The sequence below is a fragment of the Azolla caroliniana genome, unplaced genomic scaffold (assembly GCF_043228905.1).
Source record: "Azolla caroliniana isolate FFs.n. ecotype wild unplaced genomic scaffold, voAzoCaro1.0.p SCAF_5, whole genome shotgun sequence".
In the NCBI taxonomy this organism is placed as follows: domain Eukaryota; kingdom Viridiplantae; phylum Streptophyta; class Polypodiopsida; order Salviniales; family Salviniaceae; genus Azolla; species Azolla caroliniana.
Window position 1 is genome coordinate 17686313 of NW_028230440.1, and position 13251 is coordinate 17699563.

At 42.4% G+C, this 13251-nt stretch overlaps 1 pseudogene; it reads left to right on the top strand.

Annotated features, from left to right (window-relative positions):
• The first annotated feature begins 5039 nt into the window (after nt 1-5039).
• On the top strand, nt 5040-12670 carry LOC147864263 (uncharacterized; annotated as a pseudogene).
• The last annotated feature ends 581 nt before the right edge of the window (nt 12671-13251 follow it).

Sequence of the window (13251 nt, forward strand, 5' to 3'; positions counted from 1 at the left end):
GGATGGGATGGTCGGATGTCCGGGAATCGGGAAGGAAGACCCGGTTCCGGATCCGGATGATGAAGACCCCGGCTACGGAGCCGGATGATGAAGACCCCGGCTACGGAGCCGGATGATGAATGTACCCGGAGAGAGATCCGGATGCGGGGACATATTTGTGAATATGTTTGCCAAGGGCCCTTGAGGCTATATTTGTAAATAGCCCGAAAGTCATATGTGTATAAATATGACTTAGGGCAAACTGTTTAGCGTTGCTGTAAGTTGTTACTCATTTTTCTGGTTTTTCCACTTAGAGGGAGCTAAGTGAGCAGCCGAGAGAGAGAGAGAGAGAGAGAGAGACGAAGAGGTCGTTGCCTCTGTGTATTACCGCCGCCTGTGGCGAAGACAGTGAGCTCAAGGTTGTTGCCTTGTAGCTTCACCATTGTACATCTCTGCGTATAGTGATAGTTGGAGTTTGAGGACTCCCGTGGTTTTTTCCCATTTAGGGTTTTCCACGTAAAACATCCTGTGTACTCTTCTCTCTATTGTCTTCGTGCATTTTGTATTTCCTGTTTTCTGTGAGTTGATCCTATTCCTCGGTGGTGGCCGAGCACTGTGTTCGACAAGAATCAGTACGCATATTGTTCACGCCAAGCCTTAACATGTCCATTTTAATGTGGTACACACAACATTAATAGAAGCATTTAGTAAACAACAAAATATTTAAAACCAAATAGATAAAAAGTTGAATTACCTCAATCATCTCCAAGAAGTGTCTTGGGTGAATATGGTACCTACCCCCACTTATACGTTGTCTACATACATCTTTTTTATTCAGTGAGACACCTGTGTTTTTTGCTCAAAAGGAACCCACTTCCTCAATAATCTCATGAGACAATGCATCACATCGTCGTCTACGGCCTAACCTCAAGCACTTAAATTGATTTGATTGTATATTTGTCTGATGCTTCCTCAAGTTCCTTCTTTGGATACCAAGTGCTAAGGAAACTTTAGTATCACTATATTATTTTTCGTTGTACCATTTACAACCATGTGAAGGGTTGCTCTCTTTGCAACAAGCTTATCTATGCTCTCTACCCCTTTCACTAAGTGTAGGGATGACATCTATACACTCTACAATTTCCTCTGAAACACATTGGTCCCTAAACTTAATATTCTCCATGTCTTCATTCAAAAGTTTATGGTGCAACACTCTAGAGATAATATCCCTACAATCCTCCAAGCTAAATCTCTCAATTACTTCTGGTAAATAACGGACTATGTGAAGAACCACCTGTCTCTTGCTCCTCTCAGACATAGATTTGCTAAGGGACACCTCGGTCAGCTGTTTGAAGATTCGCAGTGATATGTTGAAGGTCGACATCACCAGCCTGAATGCACTCTCGAATGAAGTGATAGTGCACTTCAATATGCTTCGTGCGTGCGTGGAACACCGGGTTCCGAGCCAGATTAATATTGCTCATGTTGTCATAGTAAAGGGGAATTGGATCTTTGATGGGAATGCCCAGATCCTTCAATATCCTCTTAAGCCATACGGCTTCACATGCAGCCACCGTTGCGCCCCTATATTCGGCCTCTGTGCTTGAAAGAGCTACAATTGGTTGCTTCTTGCTACTCTAGGAGATGGCTCCACTTTTGAGGGAGAAGACGAAACCAGAGGTTGATCATCAGTCGGCTTTGTAGCCTGCCCAGTCGGCATCTGTGTACCCCTCGAGTTGAATTGGTGTGGCCGACTTATAGAGAATGCCATAGTCCATCGTTCTACTCACGTATCGTAGCACTCTCTTAGCACAATCCAAATGGATATCTCATGGCGTTTGCATGAATTGGCTAAGAAGGCCGACCGGATAGCTCAGGTCTGGTTGAGTGATCGTGAGGTAGATAAGACTACCAATCAGTTGTCGATATTAAGTTGGCTCACACTCTGTGGTGCCAGAATTGGCATCTAGTTTGAGGTTTCGGTCGAGAGGTGTTACCACAGACTTGCACTCAGCCATCCCAAACTTGTATAACAAGTTGAGAATGTATTGCCATTGGGAGATCATAATCCCAACTGGAGTCCAAATTACCTCGATGCCAAGGAAGTAGTGGAGCTCTTTCATGTCCGTCATCTTGAATTTGTTAGAAAGGAGGGATTTGACCTTCTTGATGTCGATTAGATGCTCGCCTCCAATGACCAGATCATCCATGTATAGGATGATGACGATTAGACTTTCGGAATCGTTTCTTACATAGAGAGAATTGTCGGATTTTGACATTCGGAAGCCGATTTGATGAAGATATTGTGTTATCTTTGAGTGCCAAGCACGTGGTGCTTGCTTAAGGCCATACAGGGGCTTCTTGAGTCGGCAGATGGCTTTCGGATGAATGTTGGATTTGAATTCGGGTGGTTGTATCATGTACACCTCCTCTTCTAATTCACCTTGAAGAAAGGCATTCTTGACATCCATCTGGTGGAGGTGCTACCCTTTCGCCGCTGCAAGTGCGATCACGGTTCACACGGTTGTCATCTTTACCACCGGGGCAAAGTTCTCTTCATAGTCGATGCCCTGTGTTTGTGCGTAGCCCTTTGCTATGAGTCGAGCTTTGTAGCAGTTGACGGAACCGTTGACATTATACTTCACTTTGTATATCCATCTGGAACCGATTGCCTTCTTGTGCAGTGAGTGAGGGATGAGATCCCATGTCTCATTCTTGTTGAGAGCTTGTATCTCCTCGTTCATCGCTTCGACCCATCGCGGATCTTTAGCGGCTTCGGCAAAGCTCTCCGGTTCTCGAACTACTGCCACCTTCATCAAAAAGGCATAGTGGTATGCCATATAGTCGTTGTAGCCGAATCGGCTAACCGGATTCTTCTCTTGGGTGGAGTGACGGAGTTTCTCATTTGTTGATGTGAGTGCTTTCTCAACTCCGGGTGACCTCATAAGAGACACATCAAAGCCATCGAACTCACTATCGAGTCGATGAGTCGATTCGTTGCCGTCGAAGTGATCGTCCTCATATTCTGGCATTTTGGCCTTCCCTTTGTCCATCTTTGGACTTGGCCGAGATGAGCTTTGGTTGCTCGGAGGCTCTTGTGGTCTGCTAAATTTGGTTGAGATCGGACTCTCTTTGATTATTGACCTTAGTTGATCATCATCTTCTGTGTTGTCGAGGTCGTCCGTAGATGGCTCAGGAGGAGTCGACTCGGGTTTGTACCATGATGTCGATTCATCAAAGACGACATCCCGACTTACACGAGTCTTCCGAGTAGAGGGGTTGAAGCCCTTGTACCCCTTTTGCTCTAGTGAGTACCCCACGAGGATGCACTTCTTTGATTTTCAGTCAAGCTTCTACCGCTTCTCATCGGGAATGTGCACGTATGCAATGGAGCCGAATATCCTTACATGGGATATATCCGACTTCTTCCCATAGTATTTCTCATGCGGGGTGACCTAGTGCACTCCGGATATTGTGCACCGGTTCATGAGGTAGACGGCAGTATTTGCAACTTCTACCCAATATCACCTTTGCATATGCTTCTCATTTAGCCTGGCCCTTGCTAATTCGAGGATGTGCCGATTCTTGCGTTCGGCTACACCGTTGTCGTGTGATTTTTCACACACGATATGAAAACGACGTAAAAAAATAATAAAATAAATATTTTAGATTAGATTAGTGGCTTGTTATAGAAAGATGGATGTACTCATAAGCTTCAAAACGCATTTTACTACATATAAAATGGACAACTACATATCAAGTTAGGTGGACATGAAGTTTGAGAAGATAAGGAAAATAGAATTTTGAAATATCCCACATAGATAGAAAACTTTAGGAGCCAGCTATATAACCAGATTGACAACCATCATTTTTCATCTATGTGTTAAGAGCACAAAAGAAATAGATGGGCTTGGGCCACGTTTGTCTAGAAGGACAGATGTGGCTAAGTCGCGGGATGTGGCTAAGTTGCTCGAACCGGCCGGTAAAGGAACTCGAACTAGTAGGTAATAGTACCGAAAATCGGGCGGATCCGGCAACTAGATGGAATCGGCAATCGAACCGGAACCTAACCGAACGGAGCTGGTGACCGGCAACCGGCGACCAAATGGAGCCGGAAATCAGATGGAACCGGCGATCGAACCGGAATCGGATGGTGACAAAATCGGAACCGGAACCGGACTGAACAGACACAAACCGGACGGATCAAAGATGGGCTAAACTTTACGGATTATAGGATCATGTGGATGAACTAAAGTAAAGTAAAATAAAGTAAAGGTCATGTGGAAGGAATGTAACTAAAGGTGGAGGCCATGCATAAAGTAAAGGTCACGTGGAAGGCATGCAACTAAAAATGTAGGCCATGCAACTAAAAGGGGACGCATGCAAAGGATCATGGGAAGCTATGATCAACGGAGAACTCCATAATATTCCAATCCTCTCTCCAATTTTTATTTTCTTTTCCTTCTTAGCTCTCTTATCTTATCAAAGCCATAACACTCAAAAACCCTAATTTTCCTTACGGAAGTGATATCTCTCATATAACCTAATTCTAATTTTCCCTACGGAAGCCATAACACCCAAAAACCCTGATTTTCCCTACAGAAGCCATATCTCTCAAAACCCCTAATTTTTCTTTTCTATTAATCTCAGTAAACCTAAAACTTCTGAACCCCAATCTTGGGACATATTGTAATTTCTTTTCCTTTGTTAATGAAAATGATTAAATTTCTTATTTCCGTTAATTGTTAAAAATATAAAAGAACGAATGTGATATCCTCTAGTCGAAGGCCCCGAGGTCCTGCCTCAAGTTCACTTATCCTCGTCATATTTTCGCGACAACTTTGGTGAACCCGACATGAAACGAGGCGGTAGGAGGATATCTCATGGAGGCATATAGATACAAAGAGCCGAAGAGATGTAGTCTATACGAGTTCGGCCAATGGGTATCATCATTAAAGACCCACCAAAGTGGCTTGCATGCTTTCGTTGAGTTCGAGTGTCACTTTACACAACTCTCGGAGCAGGATCAAAGATTGGTGGGGGAAGATAATTTAGTCTTAATGTTCGTGAAATCGATTGATCGGAATGAAAGGAAGGCCACCGGAATCCGACTTGAGGATGACGATGGAGCAAATGGCCTCACCGAGGATTGGATGAAAGTGGAAAGAGAATGTCAACTACACGATAAGAGGAAGATAAGATTCTCATCGGCAAGAACACAACCCACGACGGGTGGTGAAAGGAGGATAGGAAGCAACTATAAACTACCACCTAAAGAAGAGAGCTTGAAGTGGGAAGGTTCAGTGGTACTCGACATAGAGGCCTTCATAAACGAGGCATATGAGAATTTAAAGGTGCAAGTCGAGGCCAAAGAGAATCTTATAATGGAACCAAAACCAATTAAAATGGTTATTAAGGAAGAAGAGACCTCCTAACAAAGGTGGAGTAATGATACGGCCAATATGAAGGCCCAAGTTCGGTACGACAGCACCACGGGAGAAGGTGTGGAACAAGACGCCTTCTCGTCTTGGAAAGAAACAATGATGAAGAATGAAACCAATGAATCGAGGGTGGCGAATGCCACTTCAAGCGAAACCAAATGTTTCGAAACACACGTCGTGTCTGAAACATCAATTGATGAAGGTGTAAGCATGAGCAAAGCTTGCATGATCAAGGGAGATAAAAAGTGTGAGGCCGACATGATTGAGGAGATAGCCATGAAAAACGACGTCGAGTCAGAGTGTGGCTATGGACGAGTCAATGGTGGATGGCCGTGTCGAGACTTTCTCCACACTTGTTCTAGAGACTTGAGCAGATGCGTCGGAAAGCAAACATAAGACCCAAGAGACGGAAGGTGGCGGCGAGGAAGTGAAGGCCGAAGCTAACACATGCAAAGAAGAAGTTAACGTCAAGCTGAAGAGGTAGACGACGATTAGCAATGGGCCCGGTTTCTGCTCAAACCAAACCAAACCGAAAAACCATGGCTTAACGGTTTATAGGTTCAAAGATAACTAAACAGTTTGGTTTGGTTTCAAATGTTACTAATCGGTTTCGGTTCGGTTTTGAATTGACCGGTTTAGCAGTTTAGCGGCTTAGCGGCTTAGTGGTTTCTGTTTGTGTGGTTCGGTTTAAAGGTTTAAAGGTTTATAGGTTTATAGGTTAAAAAATACTCATAAATATTTTCTATAACCTATAACTTTCAACTTTTAATTTTAAACTCTTGTTTTAACTTATTAAATTTTATATGTATTATATGTAGAGTCTCTTTTTCATTTATGATGATCAATTATGATAAGTATGATGATCAAATTTATGATTAGTATGATGATCAAATTTATGATTAGTATGATGATCAAATTTATGATTAGTATGATGACCAAAATTATGATAAGTATGATGACCAAAATTATGATAAGTATGATGACAAATTTTATAATAAGTATGATGACAAAATTTATGATGAGTATGATGAATAAATTTATGATGATTTTCTCACACAAATTTATAATAAGTATAATGATTAATATCAATAAAAAATGGTTTGGTTTGGTTTGGTTTTTATTTATGATAAACTAGTTTGGTTTGGTTTTAAATTTTTCGTAAACGGTTTGGTTTCTCCTATGCTTTAAACGGTTTGGTTTAACGGTTCGACTCTAAACGGTTCGGTTTAAATGGCTTCATAAATTTTAAAACAGTTTGGTTTGGTTTTTTTATTAATAAATGGTTTGGTTTGGTTTGGTTTGGTTTGGTTTGGTTTGGTTTCAAGGCCAAGAAACCGAACCGGGCCCATTGCTAACGACGATCATGAAGAGACTTTCCCCACAAAAGTTCTTGAGACTTGGGCATTAACTAATGTAAGACCCAAGAGATGGAAGGTGGCGGCGAAGAAACAAAGGCCAAAGCCAATGTGGACAACCATAAGGTGGAAGCGGTTAAGGGTAGCGCGACAAAGGCAAAAGCCATCTACAAAATCATATAAATCCATTTGCACTCGTTTGAGAGACTTGGGCATTAAACAATGTAAAACCCAAGAGAAGGACGGTGGTGGCAAGGAAGCAAGGATTGAAACTAGTGCGTGCAACAAAGAAGTCATGGTCAACTCTAAAGTATACCTCGAAAGTAGAAAAAGTGAGAAGCATGAAATGTGTTCACTTAAGGACCTTGAGATGAGCATGCAGTTGAAGAATGAACCACTAAGAGTACTCAACAATAGTATTTCGATAAGGCCTTGGAAAGGCATGCATGGAACAAGAAAGGATGATAAAAGAAAGTTAGATGACCACGGAGACGGTCGAGATGATGGTGGCACATGCACAAAGGGAGCCATGGCAACTAGCCACGAAAATGCAAAGAGTGAACGAAGAATATGGTGGATCGGATGGCAACGGCAGTTCGGGTATAAACAAGAAACATCGATGAAGTAGAATAATCAAAAGAGGAACCTCACTACAATTGGCACATATTGGTGGATGTGCAGGTCTGGTGGGGGTGAATGGCGTGTGGTTTTTCACACACGATATGAAAACTATGTAAAAAAATAATGAAATAAATATTTTAGATTAGATTAGTGGCTTGTTATAGAAAGATGGATGTACTCATAAGCTTCAAAACACATTTTACTATATATAAAATGGACAACTACATATCAAGTTAGGTGGACATGAAGTTCGAGAAGATAAGGAAAATAGAATTTTGAAATATCCCACATAGATAGGAAACTTTAGAAGCCAGCTATATAAACAGATTGAGAACCATCATTTTTCATCTATATGTTAAGAGCACAAAAGAAATAGATAGGCTTGGGCCACTTTTGTCTAGAAGGACATATGTGGCTAAGTCGTCGAATGTGGCTAAGTTGCTCGAACAGGCTAGTGATGGAACTCAAACCGGCCGGTAAAGGAACTCAAATCGGTCGGTGGTAGTACCGAAAACCGGGTGGATCCGGCAATCGGACGGAGCCGGCAACCGAATGGAACCGGCGATCAAACCGGAACTGGGCGGCGATAGAACCGGAACCGAACCGGATGGGGCCGGCGACCGGTGATCGGACGAAGCCGGCAATCGGATGGAATCGGCGATCAAACCAGAACCGGACGGTGACAGAACCAGAACCGGACTGAACGGATCAAAGCATGGGCTAAACTTTACGGATTATACGATCAGGTGGCTGAACCAAAGTAAAGTAAAGTAAAGTAAAGGTCATGTGGAAGTAAAGTAAAATAAAGTAAAGGCCATAACACTCAAAAACCCTAATTTTCCCTACGGAAGTCATATCTCTCAAAACTCCTAATTTTTCTTTTCTATTAATCTCAGTAAACCTAAAACTTCTGAACCCCAATCTTGGGACATATTGTAATTTCTTTTCCTTTGTTAATGAAAATGATTAAATTTCTTATTTCCGTTAATTGTTAAAAATATAAAAGCACGAATGTGATATCCTCTAGTCGGAGGCCCCGGGGTTCTGCCTCAAGTTCACGTATCCTCGTCGTATTTTCGCGACACCATTCTATTGCGGTGTGTCGGCAAGTGAATTCTCGCCGAATTCCTTCTTGTCGAAGGTATGCCGTGAACGCATCAGAGAAGTATTCCTTTCCTCCGTCTGACCGAAGACATCGTACATGACGCCCAGTTGTCTTTTCGACTTCGTTTTGAATTTTTGGAAGTTTGTAAACACTTCGCTCTTCATCCTCATGGGAAAGATCCATGTGTATCTAGAGAAGTCATCGATGAAGGTAACATAGTACTGACATCCTCCGAACGTAGTCGTTTGTGCCAGTCCCCACACATCCAAATGGACTAAGTCCAATAGACCTTTGCTCACAATCCTCTCCTTCGGGAACGGGTGCCGATGTTGCTTGCCAAATTGGCATGCTTCACATACTCCTTCAATCTCTTTCTCTTTGAAGTTCAGGAGCCCGATGACGACTCCTTTCGATTACATAGCCTTGAGTTTGTTGAGATTGATATGGTCGATTCTTTTATGCCATAGCTCTATGTCAGTGTTGAATTTGAGGCCCTTTGCAAACATTGCCGATTTTACCTCGTTCACCTCGAGGATAAACATTCAGCCTTCCCTTCGACCACGAGCAATAAGTCGGCCTTCCTTCTCGATGAAGCAACCTCCTTGGTTGAATCGAACTTGCATCCCTTGCTCCACAATTTGGCCGACCGAGACCAAATTCTTTGTTATGGTGGGTACATGTAAGACATTTTTTATTCAAGTTTGTTCACCTTCTTTCCCGAATGGGACATTGCCGACATGCCGAATCAGATGAGTGGTGTCGTCTCCAGTCTCGACATAAATGGGTCGATCCGGCTCTCAAAAGTTTTTGAACCATTCTCGATGGGACGTCATATGGTTCGAAGCACCGGAGTCGACGAACCATACATCTTCCGGATTGGAGGCATTAGTCGAAGTAGAAGCCAACATAGAATTTGCTCTATGTCTCATTACAAACATTCCACCATGATCTTCATAGTCGGAGTTGGTGCGTAATTGGTGAGTTGTCAGCTTGTGGAAGCCGACTCCTCTTCTTCATGGTGGCCGATTTTTTCGCAATAATCGCATTTGATCGAGGTTTGTTGGCTCGGACCGGAATCGAAGCTCCCCCTTCTTCCGAAGGTTCCTTGATGGCTTCCGTCTTGATGCTGAAATTGCGAGTTGTTTTCATAAGTCGGGCCTCGTCCACCTCGTCCTTGGCCGAATCGGCCTCTTCTTGCACGGTCGCGTCGCGTCCTCTTCCTCCATCCGAATGCGTGTAGAGCATGTGGCCTTCCGAGGCGTTGCTCCTTGTTCGAACATGATTTTCTTCGACCAACAACATGGATTGAAGATCGAAGAAGGAGGGTGGATTCTCTCATGCTAGTACGGCAGTTCGCATCGCGCCGAACCGTGGTGCAAGGTCACCGAGGCATATTTGCACCATTTCTTCATCCTCCACATTGACGCTTATCGAGCCGAGTGCCTCACAAAGCTCCTTGATCCTCAAGGTGTAGCTTGTGATGGACATGTCCTGTTGTTGGATGTTGTTCAACTCTTGGTGGAATTGAAGCTTTCATGCCGTTGTATTGGCGGCGAATATCTTCCTTAGATTCTCCCATTCTTCCTTTGGCGTCGTGGCTTCTCGAATGTAGCCGAGCATGTGGTCATGAACACATGTCGCCAAGCAATACATTACTCGACTCGCCGCTTGCTCCCATGTTGAGTAGTCGGCGTCTTCCGGGTCAGGTCGGTTTTCTTGTGCTCCCTTGATGTAACTCCAATAACCTTGGCTGACAAGGTATTGGTGCATCTTGTATTCCCAACATGCGAAGTTGTTTCGGTCCAATTTCTCGCTAGGGAGAGCACTCCCCATTTGAGTATTCATGGTGTTTGATGTAGATTCCTTCCTTCTTCTTCTCTCTTGAATATGTGTTATGTAGTCGCACTACGATAGCGATGAGCCGGTTCTTCTTGAACGTTGGCGTAGAGCTCAACACACACAAATGGGCGAGATCAAGCTACCAAACTGCTTTGATACCATGTAAAGAATCGATGGTGATTCTTGTGTAGCGGAATAGACTAGAGATATGTGTTGTGAGTGTGTGTATGAGAGAGAGAGAGAGAGAGAGAGAACACAAGATAGATAGATTAGAGAGACAATAGAATACTCAAGACGATATATATTACAAAGGAGATTAACCGAACTAATTACAAAGTAGGAGGAGAATGCTTTATATAGTCACTCTCTCTCTTCATTAACTACCGAAGGTCATGGGTCATGGGGAATGTGAAAACTCATTAGTTATGTGTCATAGAATATGATTCTATGACACATAGTTAATGTGTAGATAAGAGTGGTGACTTTTGACCTTTGAGTGCACACTCTCAAGGGTGTGTTCACACACTAGACTAGGTTGAGCTTGATTCTCAACACAATGCACGAAATTTTTGAGAGACATTGTTGCAAGTAACTCTTCCTTAGTTCAAATTCCTCGTGGTCTTGCTTGATTAGCACATGCATTTGCGTTTATGCAACACACTTAGCACGATGACAAATCTCACCTTGCACCCACCCCTCTTTAGCCCCCCCACCCAACCCCATCCACAACCTCTCTTTACAACTCTTCACACCACCCTCAATATATCCTCACCCAAACTTGTTTGTCGTTGGTCTATCCATAGGACAAGGCCATTAATACTCTCTCTCTCTCTATCTCTCTCTCTCTCGATTCTAACTTCTATGCTTGTTTGGATAAAGATCAACCTTTTTCAAATCTAGAAGATGATATTGCTTATTCCAAATCCAAAGGGGAAGTTATTGTCTTTGGTGACATGAATGCTTGTACAAGAAGTTTCCACCTTGATTCACAAGAATCTTTCATGCCACATATCTCAAGGATGCAAGAGGATATGCAAATGTATAGTCGATCTTCTAGCGATGAAAAAGATCCAAACCAATTTGAGAAACTACTCCTACAAATGTGCAATAGTACCAGATTGCTTATTGCAAATGGTGTTTCCTTATGGCCCAATACTAACGGCTTTACATGTAGAAAACACAATGGAAATAGTGTGATTGACTATGTGCTACTTTCCGAAGGTATTTTGGATCGTGTACATAAATTCTCACTAAGGGAATGGACACCAGAATCCGATCATAGGAAAATTTATGTATTGATCTTAAATGTATGCATAGGTTTGATTGCGAGAAGGTCATTGAAGATAGTAAACAAACACACTTGAGCATGAATCTTAAGCGAGCGCCCATGTATTCCAAGATGGTTGAGGTTGAGGATATGTTACAAATGACAAAGACACAACATGGTGCCACACTAGAATGCAAATGGGAAGCTTTTACGAATGTCATTCTCTCTTGTACAAACAAATGCTTTACGACCAATCGCACATCATGGAAATGCACCAAGAAATGTAAGAAAAAATGGTTTGATAAAGAATGTCATGAAGCTCGAAAGTGCCTTATGGTTTTGGATGTAGTTAAGGATAAAGAAAATTACCAAAAGCATTTGCATGACTATAAAAGGCTTATTCAAAGAAAGAGATGAATATGGGAAGTTACTCAACAACTTCTCCAAACACAAGAGAAAGCACATGCATGTGCTAAATTTTGGGGAAATCTAAAGGGGAAACGTGTTCAGAGTTATGGTGACTTAACTCTTCATGACTTGTCTATGCATTGTAAGAATTTATACGAGTTATCTCTTGCCAGAAAGATGATGTGTTATGGTTCTCTTTCACATATGTCTCCCTTCTTTACAATTGAAGATATATGCATAGAACTTAAGAAATTGGCCTCTCGAAAGGCAAGCGATCTTCAATGTATAAAAGCTGAAATGCTCAAATGGACGGGAAAGGAAGCACATATATGGATATGTGATATGTTTAATGATGCATTGCAACATGGTATGCCATATGATTGGACTACAAATTGGATCAAACCTTTACATAAAGGCGGAGATGTAAATAATGTAAACAACTATCGAACCATCATGGTTGGCTCATTAATGGCACAACTATTTGTATGTATAATGGAATAAAAGATGAGTGTATGGGCAGAGACAAATGGTAAGAGAGCTTATGGACAAGCTGGTTTTCGAAAACACCATAGCACCATTGATCATGTTGTCACTCTTCGAGTATTAATGGAGGAAAGTCCCCTTAGAGGTAAAGGTTTATATTGTTGCTTTGTAGACCTTAAGAAAGCTTTTGATATGGTACCTCGTGAGCATCTTTGGAGGTGGATGGAAGAACTTGAGGTGCCAAGTGAATATATGCTTGCAATTTCCCGAATATATGAGAAGGTTATATGTTGTGTGTGTATGAGAGATAGACTTTCATATTTTTTTCAATAGCATTATTGGTGCTAAGCAAGGATGCCCACTCTCACCAGGGTTGAAGCACGCTACGATGTACCAATAAAGTACTGTTTTTGGCCAAAAAAAACACGAGTACTGTTAATACTGAGTGATTTTTAAAAAAATCGAAAATAATTAAAATCTTTTTAGGGAGTGGTGTACGTTGCATTAAAGTCAAGGAATGGGTGGGGGGACAGTTGCTGCATATTCAAGACTGTTTTGGGGGCTATTTCCCCCTCACATTTAATTTAGGACGCCACATTAAATCCTTTTGGCACTTCTCCTAGGCGTCTCCTCTTCCGCCTTCCAACTGAGACAACGCAGGTCTTCACAACGCACTCTGGTCTTCCGCCTTCCAACTCAAGTCTTCACAGCGCACTCGAAATGTCGTTTTGTTGTTCTCTACATCACCTTCCA